Source organism: Pollachius pollachius (assembly GCF_949987615.1).
Source record: "Pollachius pollachius genome assembly, chromosome: 14".
In the NCBI taxonomy this organism is placed as follows: Eukaryota; Metazoa; Chordata; class Actinopteri; order Gadiformes; family Gadidae; genus Pollachius; species Pollachius pollachius.
Window position 1 is genome coordinate 7,532,740 of NC_136947.1, and position 15,000 is coordinate 7,547,739.

Here is a 15,000-nt window from a genome sequence, read left to right on the forward strand (position 1 = left end):
TCACTTTCTCAGGCACGGCTGCATTGTTTGGTATACGAGCATACATAAATAATGCGGTTTAACTTGTTGTTTTTTTTTACCATGTTTGACCTCGCATGGCCCTGATCAATTGTGGCCTTTTCCAATGGATCACTGCTGTATTTGATATTTATAATCTTGCATAGAGATTATTTGAAATAATCTTCCCTAAACGTTAATTAAGATGGAAACATTATATGCCTTCCATTCCTTCATCCATTCTTATGCCGCTTGCAGAGTGTTGGACCCATATCGCTCCGGTTTGACGTTAGCACAGAAAGTCACATTAATGTGACCACTTATTAGCTTGCAATTTTTAATCCACCCCCCAAATAGGCCTACTTTCAAAGGGATTTTCTCAGCCCTTGGAGGGTTATAACGATGGTAGCAGCTTCTAGCAAACCACCTATGCAGAAAAATTACTATTTTCAATAAACAATGAGATGGTTAATAGTTAGAACGGTCTAAGTTAAGGTTATAGGAGGTAAGTCTTTCTCTGGGGACTTAAATCTGTGGCGCCAACCTTCCAGTGTCAATATCCTGCCTCACAGTATTTCTGTCACCCTGTGACACCGTCGAGGATACAACAGCACCTTGGATATGAAACTGAAACTTGTAGCTTTCGCCTGAGAGAGGAATGGTTCAATACTGAAAGTAAAAGTTACAATGTAAAGGTAGGCCCAAACCAGCAGAGAGCTGGTAGGGATTATGTCTCACATGATACAAGTGACATATAAATGTATGGGATGAATGTGAACCCAAAACAATTATGGATAGATAATATATGTAGCCTCACCAATATGTATATTCATGTTACATTTGAGGGAGAAGTACCCTGATGTACTTTTGTGTATGCATAGAATATAATGTATTTTATTTGAGAATCAAAATAAACCATTTCACCATTCTAATGAATGTCATTGAAAGGATTTAAATGAAGGATAAAATAATGCATTTAATAGAAAATATGTTCTCTAATTATTGCTGTTGATTCTAGCATTGTTGAACTTTGTTTATGATTCATTTCTTTTTTTTAATGTTTCAATTGTTCAAACCAATGCAGATCGGATGTAACGGTAGGCGATACATTGACCCAGGTCTATGAGAAGCATCGGGACCAACTGGCCACTAGAGGCTGCACTAGCAGAGCCAGAAAACAGATCGAGAGAGAGAGAGAGAGAGAGAGAGAGAGAGAGAGAGAGAGAGAGAGAGAGAGAGAGAGAGAGAGAGAGAGAGAGAGAGAGAGAGAGAGAGAGAGAGAGAGAGAGAGAGAGAGAGAGAGAGAGAGAGAGAGAGAGAGAGAGAGAGAGAGAGAGAGAGAGAGAGAGAGAGAGAGAGAGAGAGAGAGAGAGAGAGAGAGAGCAGCAGTATATTCTGTCAGCCTGAGAGCCAGTACAATCCAGCTTGTGGAAGGTAGAGAGAGAGAGAGAGAGAGAGAGAGAGAGAGAGAGAGAGAGCGCGCGCGCGCGCGCACGGAACGCAGGACACACAGACAGGCTGCCCATCCTCTTTATTCCCCACACCGCAGCCCAGAGTCAGAGAGGTAGCATCGAGCCGAGGCTGGGGAGGAGGAGCAGAGCGCAGAGCGGAAAGCGAGTCTCGTGAAAGCAGCGGGGACCCCGCGTACCACTTGGCCGCGAGATCGATGCCCTTTACGCCACACCGCCCGGGAGGAGAGCGAGCCCTCTAGGACATCTGTACCGCCACGGGAGAGAGAGACAGAGAGAGAGTAAGAGAGAGAGAGGACCCCGCCAACAAGGACCAGACGGAGTAGAGAGGTACGGGAGGGAAGAGTTAATACCCTAAAAAAGAAGAAGACGAAGAAGGAGGAGAAGAAGAGAGAGGGAGAGAGAGCGGAAGACAGAGCGCACAGTGGAGGAAGACCAGCCCGAGCCGGTTCTCCTGAAGCTGTTCGCTGGTCACTTCACACCAGGTGAGTAAACTTGTGCTGCTGTGGACTGTGGCTAGCGAGCAGGTGCATCGGCTGGCTGTCGGGGACTGTTGATTTGGCGCGCGCACGTGTGTGTGTGTGTGTGTGTGTGTGTGTGCGTGCGTGTGTGTGGCACGTGTGTGTGTGTGTGTGCGGGGGTTTTGTTTCCAAATGTATGCTAAACATCGTAAGGGCCAAGTAACTAATTAACTGGGGGGGGGGGGGGGGGTTCTCCGTATCAATCAAAGTGTTATCACGCCAGGCAGAGAGAAGCATTAACAATTACCGCCTAACGACCAAAACGTTTTCGCCTCTGTGTGTGTTCGTGTGCTTGTGTATGTGCGTGTGTGTGTTTGTGTGCGTGTGTACGTGCGTGCTTGTGTGTATTTTTGCGCGTGTGTTTGTTTCTCTATGTGTTTGATAGTGTACATTAAGTGTGTGTTTGTTTGTGTTTGTGTGTGTGTGTGTGTGCGTGTCTACGTGCGTGCGTGTCCCGGCTCAGTGTGCGTGCTTGTGAACGAGCACACGCGCTTAAGGAACACATCACAGTTGAATCGCCTCCACTAGAGCGGTTGAGCTATTTTATATATTACTCTCAGATTAATAGGAGCTCTTATCATTAGATGACAATTGGTATCCTTTTATTAATAGTAATTGTTTAATCCAATTATTAAATAAATTCATTAAAATAGTTGTTGTTTGGTAGGCAAGTGGGCAGATGTCATTACAGCTTAGTTATGGACCACAAACATGGAGCATGGAGTATTCTCTGCAGGGGAAATCAATAATATCCCAAACGTATATCAGAAGATGTGCTGAAACAAACGGTTCAGACCACTGAGTAGGAAGCAACATCTTTAAAATGTCTTGCGTTTATGTGTGAATTATTTCCAAATTAGAGTTGTCTTCTATTAAAATTATATTTTCGACAGACATTATGTATTTAGAAATGAATGGGATCGATGCAAGTCTCCTACCTTGCTAATTCGGGTTGTTCAGACTTAATGAGTCAATGAGTTTTTATTGTAATGATGACATAGGTGATTAGTTTTTTACATGTAATCAACCGACCAAGCAACCATTTAATGACATGCACACATGGGATGTGTCTTCTTTAAACAACTAGTAAAAAAACAACAACCTGTAAATCGCTTGAGCTTATAGCCACTGTAGAAAACCATCGAATGATCCAAGATAATCCAACGGTCAACTGAAATACCTTCTGTGAGCCGTGAAACTGATCACTATGTTCAAAAAGGTGTCCAAACCCAGGTGTCACCCAATAGGATTTGATCAGAGGTGCTAGCAAGCAAAGTGACTGCCACATACCAGTCACTTCTTCAGAAATATATATTACTATAATACCATCCTCAGAGGAAAAATAGCGATTATTGCATGGATAAAAAGCTAAGTCAGCTTCTATGTGTTTTGAATGGCTGTATGTTATATTTGTGAGTGATTTGAGTCACTGACAGAGCTGGCCTTATTTATTCGTAGCTCAGCATCTGTTTTACGGTATTGATCATTTCTTGCACTGTTGGCAAATTTTGAAATCTTGAGGGTTAATGATATATTAGTGTATGTTATTATCCTAGTACGTCAGCTCTCATAACGTGTGTATATTCCCCCTTCCTACCAATATATTTCCTCCTTCCTGCTGTATTTTGTATTCCCAGGTAAAGTCCCTCTTTCTCCGTCTGTCTATCTCCCTCTCACTCTCTCCCTCTCTCTCTCCCTCACACTACCCGCGCCCCTGACCACACCCCCTCTCTCCCAGCCCCGCCCCCCACTGTGTAACCCCGGCGAAGGTTATTGTCATATATCCAATTGGTCTAATTTGTCAGAGTCAGCTGCATGGCGTTCATGGTCACAACCGGGGGGGGTCGGGGAGTTGATACAGTGAACAAACACATACATAGACTTGCTCATACACACACATGTGTGTAGGTTAACAGATGCACACAAACACACACACACACACCCCTACACTTGCAAACACACACACACACACACACACACACACACACGGACACACGGACACACGCACCCACAAACACACACAGATATGAATGGTGAGACAGAGAGAGATTCTTCTGCTACAGGGCTGGTGCTTTTGTCGAGGGAATCTCTCCAATTCCATTTCTTATGGAACAGACAAACGGAACGGTTCATTTTCCCAGGCACCCCCCCCATTGCCAAGTCAGGCTGCTTCCTCACAGCTGCGTGTGTGTGTGTGTGTGTGTGTTTGTGTGTGTGTGTCTGTGTGTGTGTGTGTGTGTCTGTGGTATGCCTGTGTGTGTGGGTGAGCCTGTGTGTGTGTGTGTGTGTGTGTGTGTGTGTGTGTGTGTGTGTGTGTGTGTGTGTGGTCGTGGGTGTGCCTGTGTGTGTCAATGTGGAGGCTGTAGAATGTGCAGGAATAAAGTAATCTGTCTTAGGATTCATCATATCTCGCAGAAGGCATTGCTTTCCCTCTCTCTGGTGGGTCCTGGGCCATTAGCCTGAACCAGAGACCTTCATGCCTCTCTATCTCCTTCCCTCGCTGTCTCTCTCGCTCACTCCTGCTCATCGCAAAGTAGTCTTCTCCCTGGCGCTCTCTCTCTCTTTATCTCGCTCTCTCCCGCGCGCTTGCTGTCAGTCTCACTCTCTCTCTCTCTTTCTCTTTCTCGCTCTATTCATCTCTCTCTCTCGCTCGCTCATCGCGAAAGTTGAATTCGCCCTCTGATTGTTCATCATTTTCCATTAGTCTCTTGCCTATTTTTCCTTCCTTTTTTCAAGTATTTCCTGCCTCTATACCTCTGTCTAGGTTTCTGTGTTAGATATCTAGGCGCACACACGCAAACACACACACACACACACACACACACACACACACACACACACACACACACACACACACACACTCAGACACAGACACACACACACACGCACGCACACACACACAGACACAGACACACACACACACAGACACACACAATCACACGCATACACATACACATACACACATGCACACGCGCACGCACACACACACATGCACTCACACATGCTCAATCCTACAGACCCCACCCCCTCAGATACAGGTTACATTCATGTTGTGATATTCATGCAGACATCTTCTTTCATCCCTAAAATAGAAACAGATTCTCAGCGTCTTTGCCCTGGTGGCCCCAAAGGAAGAGGTCCATCCATGAGTATGTGGCTTCTTTCAGGGGAAGCTTATGGCACCAAAACACACGTGTGAATATGCATGAGCCGCACAATTTGCAATTCCGATAACTTACAGATCCCAGTGCTGAGGAGTCTTAAGATCACACGCTGGGTACTGGAAATCTGGGAAAGATCTGTGACAAAGTGTTGTTGTATTGTTGGAGCCCTACGTTGGGTTGTGGGCCCTACGTTGTGTTGTGGGCCCTACGTTGTGTTGTGGGCCCTTCGTTGTGTTGTGGGCCCCACATTGTGTTGTGGGCCCTACGTTGGGTTGTGGGCCCTACGTTGTGTTGTGGGCCCCGCATTGTGTTGTGGGCTATACGTTGTGTTGTGGGCCCCACGTTGTGTTGTGGGCCCCACGTTGGGTTGTGGGCCCTACGTTGGATTGTGGGCCCCACGTTGGGTTGTGGGCTCCACGTTGGGTTGTGGGCCCTACGTTGTGTTGTGGGCCCCACGTTGTGTTGTGGGCCCCACGTTGTGTTGTGGGCTATACGTTGTGTTAAAGGGCCCTAGGTTGTGTTGTAGGACCTATGTTGTTTTGTGGGACATACGTTGGGTTGTGCGTCCTACGTTGTGTTGTGGGACATACGTTGGGTTAAAGGGCCCTAGGTTGCTTGTGGGCCCTACTTTGTTTTATAGGCCCTACTTTTTGTTGTGGGTCCTAGCTTGTGTTGTGGCCCTACTTTGTGTTGTAGGGCCCTAGATTCTTCTGCCCAACATGATGAATCCTTTAAACTAAACTATCCCCATTTCTTCTCAGTACAGAGAGATAAGGATGGAGTAAATCAGCGTTGCGTTTGTTCGACTCACATAAGACAAAACCTACATCTGTCCAAATATCTAATGGCCTAAATATACCACGTTGCTTTTGTTCCTCTTGACCACTGGCAGATCCAGCCTAGACGACAGTGTTTATTACATCGGATTATTTTATTTGCTTTTTAATGGGAAGAGATAACAGAGAGTCGCCACAGTGGATGGCATCGGGACAAGCGAATCGGGAGGTTGATTCATGTCAAGGGGAAAGTATGTGCCTGCTCTAATGCCCCATTTTAGGGCCCGCCTAATCACTGGGGACGGCATGACACAGCACTGCATGTCCATTGACAATCTCACTTATTATCACATACAGAAGGACGGCACCAATTATGCTGATTCCTATGAAAACTCTCTTTCTGTCTGCCTTCTTTCAGCACCACACAGCGTTTACAGCCTCGGCCTATCTCTCAGTGGATCTCTTTGTCTCTCTCAGCCTACCTCTTTATCTCTCTCTCTCTCTCTCTCTCTCTCTCTCTGTTCTTCTGTCGCTCCCTCTTTATCTCCCCCCCACTGTCCCCCCCCCACTGTTCCCCCGCTGCCTGCCTCTCTCTCCATCGCCGCGCTCTGTCTCTCGCCCGCTCTGTCTCTCGCCCGCTCTGTCTCTCGCCCGCTCTTTTCAATTGGACAGTGGGTGCTTATTGAGTGTGGGGGAAATAATGGCAGAGATGAAGAAAAGCGATGGCGAGAAGTGACAAAGTGGCTGATGGAGCCATAAGTCGGCCGATTCCACTGGAAGGGGATTTCTCATTTGTTGAGATAAATTCCTCACACAACGCCCCACACCCTCCCCCCTAGGGGCATTGTGTAGCTATTTGGGCACATGGCAATCAGGAATTGATGGCGGTGTTCGTAGGAAACCAATTCCCTCTTATTTACCACTGACAAAGTACATGTGTCTGGCGTTACAGTTCTGATCTTGGTTTGAGCTAACGGCGGCTGATTGAAAATGAAAACGGACACACAGACGCATACGGGCACAGACACACACACACAAATGCATTAATACAAACATGCACACGCACATGCACACACACACACACACACACACACACACACACACACACACACACACACACACAAAGCTGGGCATGCACATTGCATACAATCAAACACAAATGCATTACAACCATCACACACACACATACACATACATACACAAAAACACGCACACACAGGAAAGTATGCACACTGAACACATACAAACACGAATGCATTAACACACACACACACACACACACACACACACACACACACACACACACACACACACACACACACACACACACACACACACACGTGCACACACGCACACACACACGCACACATATACATGCTCGCACAGAAATCCATTCACACACGCACACAAACCCATTGTGACACTCGGGATACAACGTATGTTTGTGTGTCTTTGTGTATATTAAACACATTGAAGGAAGAGAAACAAAGAGAGGGAGAGTACTTGACAGTTGTGTTAAATGGGGTACATGGTGAGTTGGTCCATGTGTACCATCCCTTCAGTGGGGGAGGACAAAAGCTTTGGGTGTATGTGATGGAGGCTAGCTCCACAGCTGCTGGAGTGGAGCAGAACTCTTCTAGCTAGTTGCGTTTCTATACCCTGCGCCGTAAAGGGGGATTTCCCATGTGGGATGACTGAGTTGAAGCACATTAGGCCAGTATTGATTTAGATGACGTCTGAATTAAGTGCAGTGCTTTGCGCCGCATGAGGATTATGTTAATCCCAGAAAAATCAAGCATGTCTAATTTGCTATTTTATGTTATTGTTCTGGCTTCTTTGGACTGTTCTCTGAAAATTATTCAAAGAGTTCACCTGAGTGCTTTGGCTTATTAAGTATCCACATTTTCTGCGGTATTAAGAAATCCACTTCTCAGCCAGCTTGTGCTGCCATTCCTTTCTCAAGCTCTGTGAGTCCCTGTGTGTGTGTGTGTGTGTGTGTGTGTGTGTGTGTGTGTGTGTGTGTGTGTGTTTGTGTGTGCACATGTCTGTGTGCACATTTCTATGTGCGAATATCTGTGTGTGCATGTCTGTGTCTGAGTGTTGCTCTGCGCATGCATAAGTGTGTTTGTGTGCTTATGTCTGTGTGCGTGCAAGCGTGTGTGTGCATGTGTTTGCGTGTGTGTGTGTGTGTGCCCACTGCCCACTTGTGTCTGTCTGTGTCTGTCTGAATGTCTGTGAGCTCACTTGTGTGTGTGTGTGTGTGTGTGTGTGTGTGTGTATATGTGTGTGTTTGTGTTTGGGGAGGTAATGCTTGAGAGGGTTTACTGTTCACCATCCTCTCGTCCTCCCCAGTGTTTAGTGAGGCTGGACAGGCTATGGTAATGATCCTCATTAGCCAGAAAGCCTGAATCACACACCAGAACCCACTCACATGTATCCGTCTTTATTACTGCTGTTACTCCCACTGCCTCTGCCTTCACGCTTTCTTCCCCACACTTTAATTTGACCTGCTCCCCAATCCCCCTTCTTGCTTTTTGTTTGCTATTTTGTGTATCTCTCCTGCGTTCATCTTAGGTTTTCTTCAGTCTAACCCCCTGACACACATGAACACATACACGCATGAATGCACGCACACATAGACATAGACACACACACGGGAGACCTGACCTAAAAATCTCATCACCTCTTTCAACCTCTTCTACAGACTAGAGATTTTGTTTTGTTGGTGATCCTTTAGATGGCGCGTGGGAGTATCCGTGTATGTGTTATTATCTATGACTGTGTGTGCGCGTGTGTGTGTGTGTGTTTGCCTGAGTTTGTGTGTGCGCTCGGTTGTGCGTGTGCAGATCGACCCCTTCGCCGACGAGAGAGCGCATCCCAGACCACCTTTCGTGAGCGGTTGCTTCCTCTCCCTCGACAACGGAAATATAAGTAAATAAACAAATAAATATGAAACAAAAGGAAACAAAGGAGGAAAAATAGAGTTCAGGCGCGGGGACCCCCCTCTGGGCAGCCCGCCATCGGATGTTCTCACACACAAACAGCGGCGCTCAGGAGACACCTTTCGCTGAAGGGTGAATGTGCTCGGGGTCTGTTTGTTCAGCCGCTGTGGTGCAGCGCTGCTGGGCCGATGCGCTTGATGCCTCCTGCTGACTGGCTGGCGGGCTGGCTGGCTGGCTGGCTGACTGACTGACTGGGGGGGGGGGGGGGGGGGGGGCTGGCTCTTCCCGCCAGGCTGGCTCTTCTTTGGCTGACTGTCTTTCATCTTTTATTTTGTTTTGTGTTTATACGTGAGCAGGAGAAAGGACAACAGAACAAGTTCCCTGTGAACACCTCCAGTATACGAACACAATGCAAATGCGAAGCCTCAGCAAAAAACAATATTTCCCTAGGCGAGGCTATAGTGGTGATTATGCTTCGGTCGATATCGTCTACGTTTTCTAAAAAACAACAACTTTGTTTTTTAATATATTGATAGTATAAAAGCTGCAAAACCTGCATTTGAACATTAGCTACCAACTAAACTTTAGTACAACTACTACCACTACCACTACTACCATTGCCGCCTAAAAGAGGTCATTGTGAATACAAAAACACCGCTCCACTTAAGAAACCCATGGCATCTAATCAGGTTGCAATATGTGTGGACGAATGCTAAATTAAGCATTTCGTCTTCAGCTCCAACCAAATGCATTTGTCATTCTTACCATATTCCGAGCAATTATAGATACTTCACCTAGTCTCCTTAGCATAATTATCTCAATGCCTAATACAGGTTTTCGCAAAGCATTTTTAATTTTTCATTTAATGAAGACGGATGTCGGGTCAAAGCCGGTCTAAATTATAAATATGTTCACTGATTAAAGAAGCTGGTTTGACTAAGGTGTTGTTGTTGTTTTTTACCAATCAGCTTCACAGGTCCTTTCAGTAATTATTGTGATGTTAGTAGAATTAGGTGCAAATAAGCACATGAATATCGCCTCTCTTGGCCTGGCACAAACGCACCCTGTTCCTATAGTGGGACTGCAGCACCATGGACAGCACCCAGCCATTCAGCGATGTCAGGCTGCAGTCGGACTGCAGCTGTGTTATCCCCCACGTGTAAAGTCAGCCAAACATGCTCAGGCACACAGAGAGAGACTGTCTTCCAGGCTGTCTGAAGGGAAGTTTGAGAACTCGCAAAGTAGTGAGCATTTGATTGAATTTCCCTTATTGTTTCTATTTTTCAACATGAGTTTTTTCCAGTTTCTACAGAAACACAATGATTGTTTGTGGGTTGTAGCCGGTATTCCTGGTATATATATATCTCTATATATATATATATGTATATATATATATATATATATATATATATATAAACAATCTCTCCCCAAACATTACAATGGTGTATTCAGTTGTAGAGATCTCTAAACAGAATAAAGTACACTCAAACTATATAACAACAACACAAAAAAATATAGTGGCCTAATAATATCAAAAGCAACAAATAATGTTGCCAAAAAACTATACAATTCAATTTTCTCCTGCCAAATGCCCATTCTAAAAATGTGTTCTGTTCTCCTTTCTAATCCAAAGTAGGCAGCACATTTATGCCAAGTGAAATAATAACATTTCAAGTGATTCAAACTATACTTTCTATTTTTCTGGCATCATTTTGCCACACTAACACAATTGATGAAACTTTACTAGGATTTACTGAACCAAGACCTCTTCTCCTAACCCCTTTACTACTTTTATCCGGCTTTGGTCTCCAAACCTATATTAGAGAGACACACACACAGACACACACACAGAAACACAGACACAGACACAGACACACACACAGACATACACACACACACACACACACACACACACATTTCATTGATCCCTCTCAATCAATCCATATCCCTTTGGTGGGTGATGAGACACTTTTTCAACCTACTTTAAAGGGAGCCACGCTGCATGCACCGAAGCCGCCATAAAGAAAGAGTTAATTAGTTACCTTTGGGTCCAGCGTACAATTCATCTTCCTCCTCCGCACAAACGGAAGCAGGGGCTCATAGCGTGACTTGCTAGTTAGCCTCTCTCGCCGGCTCCATATGATGTGTGTGCCGTACAGAAGCGGAGATGGCCTGTTTTACACCGTCTTCAACTCTTGATCCCAATCACCGGCCCTCATTAAGTGTGAGATGAGACATTATGCACATTACCGGGGGGGAGGGGGGCGATTGCTCTTCGTCTCCGTAATAGCAACACAAAAAAAACCCCGGCACCACTGGTCGTTATAACAAGAATTGACTGATGGGCGGCCATTTCACCACACACAATGGCTGCCCTGACCATTCGGTCACTGCTCTGATGGGCTGCGGCAGAGTTGTTAAAACCTCCACACCTCTTCAGCAATCAGACTGGGGGATGCTTTATATTGTTGTTGTTTTTTTCACGGTTTAGATAACACTAACGGCCAGGAGATTAAATGAGTTCCTGATGACTGGATGGCTAGCTGGGGTCTAAGTACCAGGGGGCCGCTGATTACATTCACCCAATAATTAAGCAAACAGCATTGATTCCTGTGCAGAGAAGTGGAGAAAGGGTGAGAGAATGTGTCACAGAAGGGGGGAAATGGAGTGAGAGACGGATAGATAGAGAGAGAGAGCGAAAATGGGAGAGCAAAGAAGAGAGAGAGGGAGAGCGGTAGGGAGGCAGAATGGGAGCGCAAGAGAGGGCGAGAGATAGCTAGGCATAACGACGGAGAGAGAGGAAATGGGACAGCAAAAAAGAGGGTTAGATACATAGATGGCCAGAGAGAGAGAGAGCGTGAGACTCCATATATGGACTGGCTCTTTCTGTGCCCTCCTACTTCCTGTAGCCTGCAGCAGTGGGCCAGTCAGATATATGTAATTTGGGAAATGAGCAGAAGTCAATTCCACTTAGACAGTGTGCTGTGGGACACATCGATGTTGCATGCATTGTTGACTCCTGGGCCCTTTTTCCCCTTCTTTTTTCTTTGTCCCGGACTTCCTCTGTGTAATTGACACAAGGATCGAAACCTCTGTTTGGCACAGTAGGATATAGGTTAGTCTGTGTGTGCGGTATGCTAATGCTGGCTATAAATTTAATTATTTGGCTGGCAGAAAGACACAATCACTTCAATAGATAGCAGTGAAACTAAGTAAAGCCGAATCTGGCTGCTGTTATGTTGCAAAAGTATAATCTTTAAAATCTGTGCCTAATTATGCCTATTTAGATTTTCCAAGTGTCTTTGAGGAAAGTACACAAAAATGTAAAATACCACGGAAGGTTTGTACAGAGACAGAATGTTCAAAGGAAATTTAGTTAATCCAAAGATACACACTGAGTGGTCTCTCAGTGGATTGTTTATCATTGCAGAAACACATATGTGGATCGGAGCCACTGCCAACTTTTCAAGATATTCAGTTCAGTATGAAACTAGTCTACATTTTCATGTGGTTTATGTGTGGGTGCATTAATACTACATTCGTCTTCATGACAAATATGTGATACATTTTATAATCAAACAAAAGGAGAAGAACAGGGTAACACAGGGTGATCCAATCCCTCTTGAATGGTTTGGCAACATCCTTATGTTGTAGCGTGTCATAGGAGACTGCAGATGGATTGGAAATATTCTAAGGACTGACACACTCTTCTGTTGTGCGTCTGTGTTTCTCGGTGTGTCTCGGTGCGACAGAGGTATTCAGACTTAAGGGTCAGAGGACAACAAAAAAAAGCAGCAAAACACCACAGTGATTCAGTTTCTGAACCATTTGGAGTCAAAAGTCTTAAGGCTCACCTCAAAGAAACAAAACCCTTCCAAGATACTACGATGAAACATTCATTGCTCTTGCTAGAAAAACAATTTATTAACACGCTAAACCAACAACAGCCCAGTTATTTACACTTGCTCATATCACAACGCTTAGCAACAAAGCAAAAGGAAGTGTGTCAAGTTTCTCTTTTCATTAATATTTAAACAGGTGTGCAATGTTTGTGTCTTATTCATCATTGTAGGCAAATGAGTAGACACTTCGTATTCCAAAAACCCTGCCTCATTTAATTTCTCTTTCAATTGGGATGCTATCCTCGTTAAGTTGCAAGCCTTGGCCGAAAGAAGTCTTTCAGATTGTGCCCACTTTGAACACACACCATGAAACTTTGCAGCTACTTGTACTTTTAGAGGTTAGTGTAGCGGGTCAAAGAAAAAACCAGCCCACCCATTGATGGGGGTAAATCTTGTATGAAATGATTATGTTTCTTTTAACCGCATTGAATATGAACATGGCTCTCCACTGCCTCCCTCACGGCCAGCATTGAATGGCCGGCTGAATCTTAGGGCCACGCTCTTTTGTCTGAAAGGGACGGTTGTTAACTCAACCAAAGGAGTCTGGCAATGTTAATATTTCTCATTACTGCAACTTGTCCACCCAAAGGGAACACACACAATGAGCCATTCTCCCTCTCTAATTTTCTCCCACTGTCCGTGTCTGCCCGCCTCTCTCTCTCTCTCTCTCTCTCTCTCTCTCTCTCTCTCTCTCTCTCTCTCTCTCTCTCGCTCGCCCTTTCTGCTGGTCATTTCGCCCTCACGCTCTTTTCCCCCATTCTCATTCGCACAATAACCAAAAGCACAAAGTAGTGACAAAGTGCGTATATCTGCAAATCTGCAAATATATTTCTGCATGTGCGTGTTTTCAGTTTTTTTTGTAACGGTTAACATTTAAAGTTACCCCCCGTCGCTAAAGGGTAGGCCAATCGGGATCAACTTTGGAAGCAGATTCTGCCTCATTATCCACTAACACTGGTCAGAGCCTGTATCCAGCGCTTCTCAACGCACGCGGCCCAATGTGCTGCCGTTGGAAACAGCAGGAGAACCCAGGAGGTGCGCCCACAATGACCAATGTCCAACAGTGAATGATGGCTATTGATTTGGTTAATAATGCATTGTGGTCAAGACCTTGCGACGAGGGGAATCAAATGACATTTCCACTGATTTGATTCAATTGCAGTGAAGGCCTGTGAGTGTGTGTGTGTGCTTGTGCACCAGTTTTTCCCCTGAGATTCATTTCAGCATAATTTCTGTTATGTTGTTTCTGTAATTTCTGTTATGTTGTTTCTGTAATTTCTGTTATGTTGCGTTATGTTGATGTGCACGATACTGATGTGCATATGCACGTGCACTTTGCTGATGTTCACAGGTGCACAGATGCTTCAATATGATCAGTGATTCCGCTCTCTGCTGCGTTTATTCCAACATAAATGGTATAACAATAAAGAACAGAAATGTGCCAGAGCGAGTCTGTGTTTCATAAGCCTGCTGCTTCTGTGCTACACAATCACATAAGAAGACTACTTTCTAATGCGGAGTCTCCGTATTAGGAAGTTTAACCTTTTCTCTTAACGATTCCTATATTTAGTCTACAGCCATGCAAGAGTAGAGCTAGTGCCACCTCTAGTATCATCAAGTTTTCTTTATTCTTCTGCTTAAACAGAACACTATTTTGAGTATTTGGGGGGGGGGGGGCAGTAAGGGGCACCTATAAAATATGTTTTTTAAACAAATAAATATAAATTGAAGCGGCCAACATATCTTTTTAATAAAAAACCAACAACGAACATGTATGCACAAACATGAGTACGTGTGTGTCTGTGTGTGCGTTGACTTGTAATGGCTAGGATTGAGTTGGGGATTTTCCGATTGCAGTGCACCATAATGTATGCACCTACCTTTACCTTTGCTTCGAACAACTAACTTACAGAGACATTTTGTACATACAATGTACAATCATACCATTAGTTTTTTTTAGCAGATGTTAAAAACCAAAGTGATTCATAGCGAATGTTTAGAAACAGATGCAGATCCTTTTTAGAAGCAGGTGGGGATCTTGAGAAAACTTGCATGTTAGGCAGCAGATTTCGGGGTTAGAATTCAGGACCTTTCTGCTTGTGGTTGAAAACCCTGGCCTCTACACCCCGCCGCTGAGTAAGGTATTTAGACAATTAAAGCTGTCGGGTCTTAAATATACTTTTGTTTCGGTCAGCTTGGCGCGTGCGGGGCCATTCCACGCCTGCTGAG